At 41.4% G+C, this 16,500-nt stretch overlaps 1 protein-coding gene across 1 annotated transcript in view; it reads right to left on the bottom strand.

Moving 5' to 3' along the window:
* The window catches only part of plxna4 (plexin A4), a 195,584-nt gene extending 179,929 nt beyond the window's left edge, over window positions 1–15,655 (bottom strand). Inside the window, exon 1 of the mRNA XM_057324159.1 lies at window positions 15,052–15,655. The gene's annotated coding sequence lies outside the window, so the exon portion shown is untranslated. The remainder of the gene's footprint in view (window positions 1–15,051) is intronic.
* Between the last annotated feature and the right edge of the window lie 845 nt (window positions 15,656–16,500).

The following is a 16,500-nucleotide window of genomic DNA, read 5'->3' on the forward strand; positions in this document are numbered from 1 at the left end:
GTGGCTCACAGATATAGCCATGCCTGCAATGTGAGCAGTGGTGGACCACAGGGCCAATTAGAAGGAATTGCTAAAGGTTGTGCAAACTAAAAACATATCCTTAAGTTAATTAGGTTTGGACCATCTCTGTTGTTTGCACACAAAATTCAAACACACATACTTAAAGTAACCTATTCTTGATAGACAATTGTTGGCAGTGGAGCCAAGCTAGCAATGGCACAATATACTTTCCCTTAAGTGCTGAGGCTAACGGCAGATGTGAAAATCATCGCTTTGCTGTTGTAGCGGGTATTAATACGTTATACAGAGTGAAGGGTATGGACCTCAGAGTAATGATTAGCCACTGAAACAGAAAGTAGAGACACGGAAGCTAGAGTTAGCCCACTCAGAGGCATAGCAGACTAATATTAGGGTCTGCAGCCAAGGTAGATGTGTATGGAAATGGATGGAAAATAGCAATGTGTAATTTGAGCAGTGGGGGATAATGTTCTCTGATAGAAAACTGTAGTAATACAAGCCCTTCACAATGCTAGAGCAGGTATCATTTACAACAATTACATTTAAGGTGAGAAAGAAACTAGACGTGAGGTGGGAAAAAACATGCATGGAGGAAGAGATGGTTTTGTAAAGCTAAGGAAAAACCACACCACGACCCTTCAAAAAAGCATGCATCTATTCCCAGTAGCTAAATAAAGCACAGTAACAGCATCACGTATTCCACACACACTAAACTGTGCATGCTAGTTTTATGTCAATGATTGTGTGTTAAGACCAAGTTTTCATGCCAACCCTTGCAATCTAGCAATAGGCTTAATGATCCACAGATCTGCAAGGTCATCCAAAAACAAGGGTCTGTTCCCAGACTCTTCCCATAGGTTGCTTTAAAATATTTCCAGTTGGCCTCATTTCAGAAGTCCCAGTATCGTGAATAGGAAACATGATTTGACCTCCAGGACCCAAACACTCAAACTGGGGCCAGTGGAGATATACCCAGCATGCTGGCAAGATTTTGGAAAGCTTACTAGGAACACACATACACACAGACAAGAGACCACATGCTGAGTAGCCACATCAAAGACTGCTAATGAATTCATGTTTAGTACCACACACAATCAACATTTCTGGGAATGTGAGGAAACAACACATTTAGGGTTCGGGCTACGTGTGGGTATGAGTGTTTGTGTGTATGCATACTTGATAAATAATTGGATATTCATGCTTCTCGCTCAATTTCTTTGTCTTTCCAGCATTCAGCTGCCACAGAGGAAGTCTCACTTGATTCATTTCTTTCAGTCAACCAACAGAAATATCAAAGTTAAGACAGCAATACTGTAACAAGAAAAATGTATAATTCTGAATCACAGCATTTCTGAAAGCAGCACGTTGGACTTCCACTGGAAATAGTTCTGCACTGAAGAAATATAGGAGGGAAAAACAGAACATGGGTGTATTGATTTCACACTGCTGTGGGCTAGATGTGAAATGGCCGAGAAAAAGCTGTCCAGGTTAAGACCTTAAATTCAAGCAAGAAAAGACTTTCCAAGTATCTGTGTTGCCAAATCAATGCGAGAGTTTGTGTGTTGCTAATATGCCGTCTTCATGACATTGGATTTTTAATGACTGCTCATCAGAAGGTTAACAGCAGACAAGTTCAAGCCTTCTTCAATTAATAAACAATATAATTAAATCAATAGCCGTGTCCTAATTTATCGCTGTCCCTGTTGCCATGTCCAGCCTGGCTGTTTCATTTATGGACTTCTGGCTGAATTGTGCAACAATTGCCACCAATGCCACAGACTCCATACTGGGCACCAGTATGGCAAAGTCAGTTGACACCAAAAATGGGAGGTTGGGTTATGCCAGGGGTAGTCACTATTTTCATGATCTTTATTTGCATTTCAAGTGAAAACCCAGGACATTTGAGTGTCAAATGAGGTCAAATGAAAGTCACGGGCTACTTGGTGGTGGTGCTGATTTCGACTGCCCAACAAACCAATAAAGAGATTGTAAGGCACTAAAGCTACCCGGAGTGTTTGACTGGGGCCTCTTCAGGCTTTGCAAACACTCGACCTTGAAATCATATCAGAACACCCTGTGAGTGTGTATGCGTCTGGTGGTGGGGGGTTCAAGGGCATCCTTACAATCACAAATGTATCCTCGCTGATCGGAGAGCATTAGCTCACAACAGTGCAATTCAACTTTGATTACAACATGTCACAAGTACATGCGCGCAAAATCTCGTGTTCTTTGACACTCGCGCAGACGCTTGCCCGCGCGCCCTCCCGTTTGACTTTCATTAGTACAGGCTTCACTTCTCATCCCTTCGTGGACAGATGGAGGGATTCATCCCTGATGTGGGTCTAGAGGAAAGGGCGACAGAAGGATGGCGGAAAGAAAAGGAGCCGTGTTTACACACAGAGCTCACACAGATAAAGGTTTTAATTATCCACAGACCCCAGAGGGTGAAGAGGCTCCGCCCACCAAAAACCTAAAGGGACCTCTGAATGCCCGAGAGAGAGAGCAATAGAAACGGCACATTCTATACAAATAGTATATGTAATGTGATTAACTCCCAATGTCAATTAGAATCTACAAGACAACTGGATTTAAATGCACAGTTAGGCATAACATGCTTGCAATTTGATTATGTAATCAACAATATATAGAACTATACGGAGCAAAGCGCAACGTTACCAACAAATCCATGAAGGCATATCATAAAGAAAATAAGCGCACACACATCAAACACATTTATATGGTCTAATATCTAAAAAAGTCAAGAAAACACTTCAGTAAAACTATATGCAATGACTTTGATGTCAAGGTCAAACTATGAGCAGTGAGTTATGTGAACAGGTCATACATGTCAAGAATGATACATCAGTTGCACTTTTTAAATGATACCATTTACATTATTTTGAATGTTTTCGAAACCATGACCTAGCCAGAACGAGAGCTCTCCCGGTGTTGTGGCATTTCAAAGCGATGGACTGAGCCCAACGCCGGTCAGACAAATCCACTGGATCTGAAAGACGTGTTGACATCTGCCTGTCCTCTTTCTTTATTGCTCTCTCTCCCATTTTCTACTTCTTTATATTTCCTCTCTCACTCTGATCAGAGGGACTGTAATCCTCCACAGCAGTTCTCGGTTCAAACACGCTTTCAAACGCTTTCCATCCGACTCTCTCTCTCTCTCTCTCTCTCACACACACACACACACACACAAAATCTGCCTTGCCGTTTGCAGAAAACTGCACCTTTTTCCACTCTCGCACCTTCTATGCATCATCAAAGAAGCTGGGGTCTTAATCCATGTAAAATATGTTTGTCAGACTTGCTGCCTTGAGCAGGCACGTGTCTCCCGTCAAGACCGCAGCCCTCTGTGCTGGCTCATCATAAACACACACGAAAATAGACAGCTTGTCACACGTGCGCAATCACACAAACACTCGTTCCCACATTCTCCATCTAACACAGACAGATATCCTCGTCTGTGTCTACACCATCTCTATCTGTCCTGATACTCAGTGTTGCACTGCACTCCACAGATGCATTGATACCATTAAGAAGCCTATAGGAAAGCTACTGATCTTCATCATTGGCATATTGTTATTAGGTTAAACTAAGAGCTGCTTCCTGCCACTGTCAGTCGTCTCCAGTTTTTCATATAAACAAATGTCTTATTTGTCGGTCATTACTACGGCTAGATGAGGCCTTGAATTCAATTAAAGCGATCTCAGGAAGACCACAAAATAGTCATTAACCTAAATTACCTGGTTGTGATTGGATGGGGAAATTATATGATCTTTAGACAAAAACTGGAATGTTATACTCGTTTATATGACAAGACGGTAAAGCAAACCAACACCAGAACACCAACACAGACTGAGCAAATTCTACATTACCGTCTAAAAAACGTACACTATTCAGCCAGAATGTAAACCCCAGAATGAAATCACACAAAATCCAATACAGATCTGAGAGAAATAACTAAAACATGATGATATCACAGTTTTCAAACAAAGAAAATGGCAACATTATTATATTATGACCCAGATATTGATTTAATATTGTATTACCGGGTTACTGCTGATCCCCACCCGTATCATTCTTTAATCTTCCCCTTTCAACTCCCAGCCCCCCTAGCAAATCTGATCCAGAACTCGTCGACAAATCGGGTCCTTCGTCTTTCACCTGAAAGTCCTTACTCTCAGTCTCAACACGTTCCACGCTCCCTCTCTTTTCACCTCCACGTAAGAAACGGGAGCAACTGAAAATCACCCTCGGCTTCTGTCAGTCTCACCACATTAGACCTGCATACTGAAAGTTTTATTATGCTCTTAGTATCCTGCTGCTATGTTATGCTCTCTCGCTCCCTCTCTCCCTGCTTGTTCTGTGAACTTCTCCATAACTCCTTGATTCGTTTTCAAAGACAGTCAGGAGAGGTCACCACTCAGAAGATGTCTTATTTATGACCCAAACACTTGCCGGGAGACGAATGCACAGTTCAGCATCTTAAATCAAGACAATAGCCACCTCCAGTTTCAATGTATTCATGCACAAATCAAAACGTTGTGCATTTCAGACTGCATGACATCACGTGAAAATACCCCGCTATAATACACATACATTTACTACATGTCTAAAAAATGGCTCATCAGACATCCATAATCGCTGCACACACATGCATGGCTTTCATCGGCTAGTGACAGCAGATCATGAACACCGTCCCAACCCCCCCGACCACCCTTCAGCTTTCCCCAAAGCAATCCTGGGGAATTTCAGAGGCACTGATGCAGGTAATAAATCAGAGATCATAAAAGTTCATTTCCCACACAGCAGAGTCAGTAATGCAGTGCTGATGTGTGCTGGGCTGACTGGAGGCGGAGACTGGAGGTGATTGACTGTCATCAATGTTACATCTTGTTACATCAACTATGGGAAAGAGGTTTAGAGGCCTCAGGTGCTGATGAATGTTTTTGCTTGAAGGACTTCATAGAGGTGAATCAACCGTTTGAGCCCAAAGGCAAATTGCCACAGTTAAATGAGAACCAAATAATGAAGTATGAACCGTTAATAAAGTTATGAGACATGATCTCAGAAACCAAATGCAACTCAGTCTACATATCCTATCATAGGGCCTTTAAGCTGTATGAGACATGTGAAAGTATTAATATGAATATTAATATGATATGCCTGAGGTGTATTTAGGGAATAAGCTTTATTTTATAGAGATTGTGTTGAATGGTCTTGACCCAAGATTAACATCTTAGACATGAAGAGCTTTGTACTGATTATTATAAACTGTGTTTTCAATTTGTATGTCTGTATGGTGGGGCAGTGGCGTTGAGAGGGGTGGGCTTTGGGGGCTTAAGACCCTCATGTTTTGCCAAAAGCCCCTCATCTTTTGAGGATTGAAAACACTTCGTTTCACAAACAAGAATATAATATTATGGCTTTTAAATGTTTTCACGACGCGAGTCGTGGTACATGAGCATAATTTTAAACATTCATTCCATAAACGCATCTCTGAAGCACTCGTTGTGCCTAGGGGTGTAACAATGCATCGATATGAATCGATGTATCGATTAATTTTCTAACGATACGATGCATAGATGCCATACGTAAAATATCGATATGAGGTACCTTTATTTTGACACTCTCTGTGTCCCCATTCCTCACGTAACGTCCGTATAAGTGTGTTTTTTGTTAGTTCAGTTTTTCGCTGGATTCATTTTGCCGTGGAGCGGCTCGAATCGGATCGAATCGCAAACATTTCCGAGGTATCGGCAAAAATCGAATCGCTGGCGTAGAATATCGATACGGCATCGTATGGTGATGAACTGTCCGATTTACACCCCTAGTGTGCCACGCTTTTAAACAGCACCTGATCCTGTCAGCAGGTGGCACTGTTTCAACAAACGTCATTTTTTCACTTAAAGAGGTGGTGTGCAAAATTAACAACTTATATCCAATAATAAGCTTACTGTTTTCAACGTAACTTAGCAGTTTTGTAGCAAATTGAATCAATAATGTGAAGTCTTTTGTCATGGAGAAAAGTGGGATACTTTCCTTTTTAATGTGCACATGAATGTACTGTCTAAACAAGGTTGTTTAACTGGCTCTTAGTAATAACCCATCTTATATAAACAGATGATTTGCAGATGATATTTTCTGAATATAAACGTATCAAAAAAGAGGTACATAATGTATAATATAATGATAAAAACTTTTACAACAAATTTTGTCTATCAGGGCAACTAACTGTAAAATATAAAAGGCATTTAATTACTGATGAAATGTATGACAATAAGGATCGATATATGAAGAGTTCAGATGCAAAACCCTCTAAAAGCCGCCTCTGTCAAAATTGAGATGATGATGTTAAGTGAATGATCTCCACACATAGTATAGCCTACATTATACAAATAATTTTGCTTAAAAACCCACTAAATACCAAATTCTGCCCGGTCTGAAATATCTGCTAGAGTTGTACGAACTTTGCGGGTTTTGCATCTGAACTCTTCATATATAGACACTGTTACATGCTCAAGAGAATTTTGTGTTTGGATCATGTAAGACAAGTCTCTTTACAGTCTACTGGACTTTTCCAGGTTTAAAAAGATAAGCCTATATACTACAAGCTACAAGCAAAATAATCTGCCAGTGGGTTAAGAAAAACTTGTATTAGGTTCTTAAGAAAAAAATAAAACTAAATAAAGTTTATTTTTTACTCCAAGTAATGATGAATTTTAATCTCAGGGGGCTAAACCCACTATCCCTTCCAACGCCCCTGTGGTGGGGGTGTGGAATAATCTAAGGATTGGGGTCTGACACACGCAACTGGATTCAACTGTGATAAACTTTTACACTCACATTCCCTACACACACACACACACACACACAATCCCAGCACCATCTGGTATTTTTATGGTGAAGTTTTCAAATACTGTACAAAAGTAATTTTATATTTTTATATGACGGCTCTGATATTCCAACATTTGTATAGGCTATATAATTACTTTTGATTCTATTAAGAATTGTTGGTTGTATGATAAATTGCTGAAAATGGTAAAATTTAACCCAAATCTGGTTTTCATTAAACTTTTTTTTTTTTAAGTCTTCAGCTTCAGTCAAACATAAGTTCATAAATTTATGTAAATGATTTATGAAATATTTCTACTTTTTTGTTCTACAAAAAATAATGTTTAGATAAAGAATAAATAAAAATTATTTCATGGGTGAAATATTCCATTAAACGTGGACATATGCCCTTGCTATTACTTAAATTCTCATCCCTTGTGTTGGCAGTGAACTGATTTGAGAATAGCCATACTTTAAATGACACCTGAACCCTAATACACCCTAACTGCAAAAAGACCCTGTCACTAGCACTTTCTTTTAAATCCAGTACTCTGGAAGCCGTAGTTTGTGCAGATTCAAGGACTAAAATAAATCACAGCCCCAATGAAGTCAATTGAAGACAGTGGAACGGTTGGAAACACATTCTAATTGCCAGGGAGGCTGCAAAGCAAGGTTTTAAAGAATCTGTCAGCACTGCCTCTGTTCCAGGAGAAAACCCATTTTCCTACAGACTCGAACAAGTGATAAATCACCGTTCAACATTAACTGTGAGACCAAAGGGAAGGGCTGAGAGGGAGAGAGAATAGAGATGGAAGCTGTTTACCGAAAGGTCACAACAAGAAGCGACTAAAATCACGCCTCTAGCCAAGAACAAGTATTCCGTCTGCGTATATTACTACGAGGAGAGATGCACCAAATAACAGAGTTGACAACGCGACGTGACAAGGTCACCCAGTTTTCATGAACGAGGTGACTTGGCAAAACTGTTGCACATGGAGGATAAAGGCTTGTCCACACCAGGACGAAAATCGCGCGTGTTTATCATCGACGTTTAACGCCTCGTGACTAAACAAAGGGCGCCAATGTGAGTGTGCACACAGACGCGCAAAACGGCAGGCGTAAAAGCGTCATTTAAAAAAAAATCATTTTTTGTTTGAAAAAAATGTTTTTTAGAATTTTTTTGCGTTAAAAACTGACCGACCAATGAGATTGAAACTTTTGTTCACGTGCCTGGAGCTGCTGAAGTTACAGTAAAACTTGACTTGGTGGCGCTCAAGAACACAACGGTCTTGCTGAGCACACATTGACGAAGAGGAAGCAAGATGAATTATTTTTCTGTGTGACAAGCGAGTGTCAGAAGCATAAAGTTGCGCAGCTCCACCTTGTGTTCTGTTTTTCATTAAGCGCCATCTATGTCAGGGAGTGAATTTGCACGTTCACTTGGCTCATCGCCAGTGAAAATCGTTTGGGTATGAACGCCGAAAAACGTCTCGAAAAACGCTAGCGATAAGCACGTGCGATTATCGTCCCGGTGTGTGCATGTCTTAAATCCGACAGAGTTTGACATGCTAAACAAGTAGACTTGCTCTCTGCTTCTCTCTCCAACAATTGATACGGCCATTGAACACTCACACACACTGATATAAGATTTAACAGTATTTATATTAGCATCATCGCTGTACTTACAGCTAGTGCATTAAAGAATCATGCTGAGCGCAGTCGGTTTCGTCTTATGTTGAGGCTGAGGAAGTTATGCTAATGAAACATTATTCTGACAACCATAGCTATTAAAACACTGATAAGAATGAGCTTAAGAAATGACTCAGACATGTTATATATAATTCCTCCAAAATATCATCATAATCATCGATAAACAGCACACACACAAAACATCCCAGTCCAAGCCTTTACGATCCAGACACGTTTATAAAGTGCCAAACACAAAAGCAAATACATCTCACAAAACCATGAATGTGTCTCGTCTATGGTTTCCCTAGTCACACGGACAAAAGAGCAAGATCCCCCTCAATGCCAGCATTCAAGTGCTGGTGACAAAAACACACACACATCCATACAGTGAAGATTTCACACTGCGAATGCCCCAGAGGCAAACCATCATGTGCGTCATATGTAGAGATAATGATGAACACGAGACTGACGTTTCTTTGATGCGGGTTAACCGTGATGCACCAACGTCCATCGTGTGCAAGTAGTAGACTTCGCCACAGAAAAGCTATTGTCCAACCGCTGCTAGATTACACCCTACTCAAGCGTTGCAAAAACACGCATGCAGATGAGCCTTATCAACATGCATTTTATACAAATCAAATGGAAATGAGGAGGCTTTGCCTGCTGCCCCCGTTGATGCTGGCGGAGTCTCTTCCTGAACTTTGCCGCAACTTTCTTACTGAGCGAGCTGCGCCCAGCCTTCTGCGCCTGGCCCGGCGCCAGCTTTCCTCTCCTACTCATCTGTGTGCAGGAGTCAAGACACGAAGATAGCGCTCTATTCTGTTTTCTATTTACCTTCCTTCCTCGCTCTGTTTGTCAGAGCCCTCGGCGTAAACACGGGGAGGGCTTTCAGCAGGGGCTCCTGTGGTTTGGGATGAAGGAACTGTAATCCATTCCTCTTTTCTTTCCCTCTCTGCAGTTGGACAGGCTGTTTAGTTTTGATTTTCTACATGCTTAAATGCATCACATCTCTTAAGTGAGTGAATCCACCCCCTCAGGCTCTCGCACCGAGGGCTCGGGGTGAGCTCGCGCGGACGTTCTATACAGGCTAAATCACAGCGACAACGGAAGAATGGAAATAACCTGCCTCTACCACGCGTGTTTACTCTCCATCTTGCTATAAGAGGATGTTCCGTACCGTAGCGCTGCAATAAAAGAAGCGGACATGAATCGCTCTGACAAGATTCTAATATTGACTTCATTCGCGTTCGCCGAGCCAAATAAAATTACTTGTGAAAAGTGTCCAATGAGGGCTCGAAAACCCTTATCTTGAAGTCACTGGGATGGCAGGGGCACAAAACGCCGCTGGAGAAGATCGTTCTACAGCTGTAATTCCCTGTCAGCGCGCCAGCAAAAAAGCCACTTGGAAATGATATGGCACTATTGAAAACTTTGAAAAACCTCTATAAAGGACGAATGAGGCATCTTGGCTTAGTACTCAATTCAGTGTCCACCATTCATTGAAATGTACTGACCTGGTTATTGGTTACAGGAGTATTTGCATTGAATGACTTTGACCACATCAGTGTCAGACTCACTAGCGCCCTCTAGCTCACGCCGCAATCGTGAATTGTGTGTGTGTGTGTGTGTGTGTGTGTGTGTGGAGGGGGAGACATTAAGAGGGATGATGGAGCTAAAAAGTCCCATGTTTCCATGGGAACACTTATAGATGAGAGTGGGTGGCAGAGGGACTGTAGCTGGCTGATACAACAGAGATGCCTAATGCAGAGAACACAGAAAAAGAAACTCATACATACACATGTCCATGCACAGATTGTATATACGAATCCACCTGTCGACATGCATCTGTTGTGCTGTACAGACACCGACAGCATGGTTGCATTTTGCTGAATGAGCACACCAGTGCCTTCAGGAATTAAAGGAGTAAAAAACACTGTGACAGTGTTTAATGTCAAGGTGAGTTAGACCCTACCTTTGCAACTCATAATGTGCAAAACGTCTAGGTTCTTGATAAACACTACACATAGTCAAGCTCAAGTCAACAGGAAGTTGGCTCACCTCAAAAAAATTTTTAAACATTCTCATCTGGGGTCACGACCGCCATATTCGGCTTAAAGCACATTAATTGGCCGAATGGAAAATGACAAGTGAAATAAATAAGCCATTAACAAGAAAGATATCAAGAGATGCCAAATGCCAAAGACTTCCTGCATTCATGTCAACCACAAAATGATAAAACACAAGCTGAAGTGGGCATTAAAATACTGTTAATAATGACATAAACAAGCTAAAGAGCCAGTGAAACACTGCACCATTACATAAAGGCCCATCCTTCCTATTGCTTTTTAACTTTCCCTTAACACTCTCAAGAATGTGCAGGAAATAAAACAGAAAAATCGCATTTAAATCTAGTACGCGTTTCCAGGCGTGACTCAGCAGTGTTAAAACAGAGACTATAATATAATATTTCTATCAGATAAGCCAGACAATCTCAGACAGTAAGGTCCCCAGCAAAAGTAATAAGACACGCAAACCTGTCTGCAGTTTCAAATCATTTCGTGCATCTGAAACAAAACTAATTTATTACCTGTCACACATGGCTTAGCAGAGGCGAACATAAAGCCGGCACACGGATGTTGTTTTTTCTCTTTATTATAATCCTCATGACCTAACCCTTGGGAATATCTGCATTCTGCACCAAAAACACTGTGCGGTGTGCCATCCGTTCTGCTCTCTTTCTTCAGGTATTACTGAAACTATTTTGGAACCGTGCCGTGCTGCAGAGGTCATCTTAAATCCTACTTGTTCAGATAGTCATTCGTAACAACAATGACATTAAAACCATCCCACATTTGAGCTCTTGACAATTAGAATATGCCTTTTTATCCAAAGCACCTCACGGTACCCCAAACAGAGGTTAAGGGTCATGCACAAATGCACATTTTATATATAGATATTTTTATCTTTTATGTACTGTTAAGCGTTCCATCTCCTAATACTGTCTCTGATCATCTGCACTATAAATATCAGGTGCTAGTGAAACGTGAAAGCATGCAGACTCCATTTGCACCCAAGCATAAGGCTAAAGCTTGTTACAAAACACAGTCATTTTGACATGATAAAGGGAGAGTAGTGCTGTAAAAAAGATACGAAAATGTACGCAACGCACCCTCAAAAAACAGACAGCCCGCTGATTCACAACGGTACTCACATGTGCAACAGTGCTGACAGGAAGCCAAGCTTCATACTGCTAGAAATCACTCTCTTCTCATTATCCGCAGACACACATCCTGCGGCACACACTCACGGCGGGATGTGGGGACGCACGGCGGGAGTCTATTCTGGAGAAGTCACAAGCAGACAGGACTGTCACTCGCAATTCACACATTTACCTACAGACAATCCCCACCCAGCTATACACATAATACTGAAAATGACATAAGCATATGGACATGCATATACTGTACAGTTGCATGAAGAGCTGTTAACATTGGCCTCTCCAAATGACACCCTCACCGGTCCTACTATTTGTTACAATAAATGTTGAGTAATAGTCCACTTAAAAGTCCTTACCTGTGCAAGTGTGCAGTTTAAAACCAGGACACTGTCTCTATTTTACTCAAACAAAATTTCAGATAAATGTTATGATGTGCTAAATGCACAAACCAACAGCTCATCATCATTCAAATCAAGACCACATCATTTTCTAAATGCATAAAAGAAAATGACAGATTCTAAACACAGAAAATAAGTTTGTAAAGCTAACACAAATCTTGCAAGGACAAATCATATCAACCGCTGTAAACACAATCATAAAGGCAAAGTAAGAAACATGGTTCAATTGACTGACTGTATGCGCGCACACATTTATAACAAGCCGGTTGAGGAAAACAGTCCAGCAGAGTCTCATTAAACACAACCAGATTACAAGCATTGATTTTTCTTCCTATTAGATTCTTGTACGCTGTTGTGTCGTACCAATGTATTCGATGGTCAGCAATTTAGTCGCTCACCTTATTGGAGATTAATTTCCTCAAGCAAACTCATCAAACCAATATCTAAAACAAAGTAACTGCCATACAAAAATGCTACCCAATCATCATCACCATTCATCATTCCTGTGTCAATTACCCATAAGCAGTAGTGGCAGAAAAAGCAATAGATACTCCAATAAAAATGCTGTTATATTGCCCTCCAATAGCACAACTTCAACCTGATTGGCTGGCAAAGCCCATTAACCTCCTATAAGAACAGAGTGGGCGGCACCTCTTTGGAAGAACAGACAGAGAGAGTCATTCACCAGTTCCCAAACCAGTCATTCAGACTCACACAACCCATCTCACCCGCTCTGCGCTCATACTGGAGTGCATGTGAACACACACTCAACAGATCGGCTCAATCTACCAGGCTCTCGTTCTAACAACTATATAACATTTATGACATTTTAATCATCCATCCCGCTTGCTCTCAGATCATTATTATTGCCAACTATGACCGAGAGATGAAAGACCTTAAAAAATGTCAATATTATATTCATCCTTGCTGATAGCGCTGTGCTTTTAAGGTCTCTGAAAGCTCAGTGGGGGGAGTCAGACAAGCACACCGTCATGCATTCAAGGCTAAAACTCCACAAGAATGTGCTGAAATGATTAAGCTTTGTGTTTTATCGCGGTCTGATGGTAGTTGCCGTTTCTCCTTGAAGTGTTTTCTGCAAATTGTCTGACGCACACACTTAATGAATGAGCGAATAGAAGAATAGAAGTTTGCACACACTCTCACAGGGATGCAGGCAATGCTCCAATTCTTTTGTCATTCACCTACAGCTTTACACTAACATCTAAATCAGACTTGCATAGAGACACAAACTGTATACAATCCCTAGCGGAAACTGTCTCTTATCAGCCAACGAAACTTCCCTCTATTCACAAAGCCTCAAATACTTCATTAACACAATCGCCTTGAATTCTTAACACAAAAGCAGAAATGTCGACATACAGTCTGCTGCTATCAGCGCTGTGAAGTCCCACTATGAACAGAATACATCTATGCTGCTGAACCACTTTGATTCACACTGTATTAACTCCACAGATTCTGATCCTCAGCAGACAACACTACATTAAATTAGAAGTAAAGCCAGTGAACAGCATCTGTCAATCAGACAGCACTGATGCACTAGTGCCTGATGATGATGAGGTCAATTCTGTGGATGTGAGAGCAGCGAATCTGCACCAGCCATTTCTAACATTAGATACGTGCATTAAATGTGTCCTCACATGATCTATGTTGCATTGAAGCAAGTATACAGAAGTACCCTGGGTTTACAGAAATATGGCTTCTTGATCGCCGAGGTCATGAGACAATGGCTTAGACAGAATGATCGGCAAACCCTTCGGAACAGAAGAGGCATGACACACAGCTGTTCATGTTCTAGGATGTAAATGAGGGTGATTACTAATCCAACCACATCTGTAAATGAAATGAAATGTGTATATACATATATATATATATATAGCATGTAGACCTAGGCCTAAATAGCGTAAGAAGAATATTGTTAAATGCGCAACATGAATAATAATCACGAACTTTGAGATAAGGCTTTAATGAGATGACTGGGACATCAAGGACGTTTAAATCAGACCTCAACATTCTGATGACCCTGATGAAATTCTTAAAATTCTGAACTGACGCACTATAACAAGGTCACCCTGACACGCAGTGTGCCACTAAGACAGTATCCGCAAACGGAAAAGCAATTGCCAAAAATGCTGAGGGTAAAAACGCGCTAATTCTCCACCCTATGCCGTCAGGTACAGCGCGAGCTGAGAGGCAGCGCTCACTCACGAGGCTTATAAAACAAGTTGCGCTCTGCTCAAGTTAACGCTCTCGCGGCACGCGCATCTCTTCCTCAAGTCTTTTGGCAAGCACACGTTCCTTATCACAATAAATCACCTCTACCACCATCCCGTCCGTAGCGTTTCATCCTCCCTGGCCAGCCATAGACTGTCATTCCAAAATAGCGCTCTGCTTTGCGGAGAGAGATGCGCGTGCGATGACCATCGTACAGACTAGTTCACTTCAAGTCATAAATCATGTCTTAAAATTAGTCCTGTACAATAAGGCGCTCATAATACTGACGAACAATCATCTAACTTAACATAAATACGTCAAGTCTTTAAGACTCGTTGACACTCCGCGGGCTTATGCATTTTCTATAAAGAATTATCCTACTTATTTTAAACGTTTCAGTTCGTATCATTCCAGTGCACTTCCCTGGAAAGGTGTCGTTTTACATAGAAAGAGAGTAAAATGTTAAAATCCTTTAACGCACGGGTGCGGATGGTGCATTGCCCTCCTCGCAGCACGCCCTTATACTACATAACAGGTGACGCGCCTCGCTTACCTGCATTAACAACCTTTCCAGGTCACAATTTCGTTGATAAACAAGTTCGAAATGATAAAATAGCAATCCGGTCGTATTGTCCCGTGTCAAGCGCTTACCTGTTCCCGCTGCGGATTTCACCTCACCGCCGCAGTCGCGCTCACACTGCGGATGATGGGCACCTTCACAGGAATCCCAACTCACTTACTCCAGAAACAACGCCTTTAAAAACATTAAAACACTTGTTTCGCTGCGGTTCTATTATCACCGACTTGCTTGTAATTATCGCAAAAATCCTCCGCGTTTAATCTCCTCAGGAAGAAACGACAGAGCTGCAGAATCCCATCAGCGTTCAGCGGTGTCCTCCTCTGCGACTAATAAACCGAAGCGCTGGTGACCATTAAAACTGCCGCTATAGTTTCCATCATGACGCACTGATTGACAGAATTTAAACCGCGTTACTGGAATCCCGCTCGCGCCGGGCGTGGGAAAGAACGTGCCGTGCGCGCTGCAGTAGGAGCTCAGAGTCGGAGCGGCTGTCTTGGAGTTTGCTGGTTCGCAGCTGACTCTCAAGAACCAGAGAGGCGTGAGTCAGTGGCTTTCTGCTGAGACGCTGCGAACTGACTTGTTCTACAAACCCTCCTAACTCGCCCGCAGTGACACCCAGAATCTGGCCGCGGATTGGGCTAATTTTAAAATCTCATTGGCTGCAATGAAGGCGCGCGACTGGCATGAACGAGGCATAGGATGCACACTAATGTCTTTTTATGTTTCTATAATGCATTCATTCCGCCCTATGAGGGATTTAGGGGATACAATTGGGACTGAATGATGTACGGATTTGAATATCTAATCTGTAGGATCATTTAGACATGGAGATTAGGATACAAATGTATAATTAAGAAACAAGATTTTGTTAGGAGATTAGTTTTATAAAATGTATTTACTTCCATTATTCTATTCATTGGAGATTATCTAAATAAAAAGAATGCAAGTCTTGAAATTAGAGAATAATTTGAGAACATCGTATTGTTAATTAGAATGATAATTACATTATGCTATTCATGTCAATGTAAATAAAAAATAATTATTTTATAAAAACACAGACTGGAAAATGTTTTTAGGTTCTTGTGATTCTATTCACAAGAAAGTGATTTGCTTGCAATCCACTATACAATCCAACTTTAAAACAAATAATCTCAAACTTTTCACCTGCTGTATGATTAATGCTGTTTGGTATCATAGAGTGGTTGACTCGGTGCAATACTCCTGCCCTATATGGTCGCGCTTTCTGAATGCAAAGAGCTTCAAAACACTGCATCACAGCTCCACCTGCAGGCCTACACCGAAATATTCCATCTATGTTCGGACACACGCACACACGCGCACACACACACACATCCCAATTTCTGCTCTGCGCACCAGGAGTCTCATTCATTCCTAATCAGTACAATGCTGAACTGCAACCTTGATCTGCGCTGTGCTAAGAATGTGCTTGTAGGTCATCCCATGGAACGTTTTAATGCCAATTTTAAATGATATAATATTGGCTTTTCAAAAAATAAACA

The sequence above is a fragment of the Triplophysa rosa genome, linkage group LG24 (genome assembly GCF_024868665.1).
Source record: "Triplophysa rosa linkage group LG24, Trosa_1v2, whole genome shotgun sequence".
Taxonomy (NCBI): Eukaryota; Metazoa; Chordata; class Actinopteri; order Cypriniformes; family Nemacheilidae; genus Triplophysa; species Triplophysa rosa.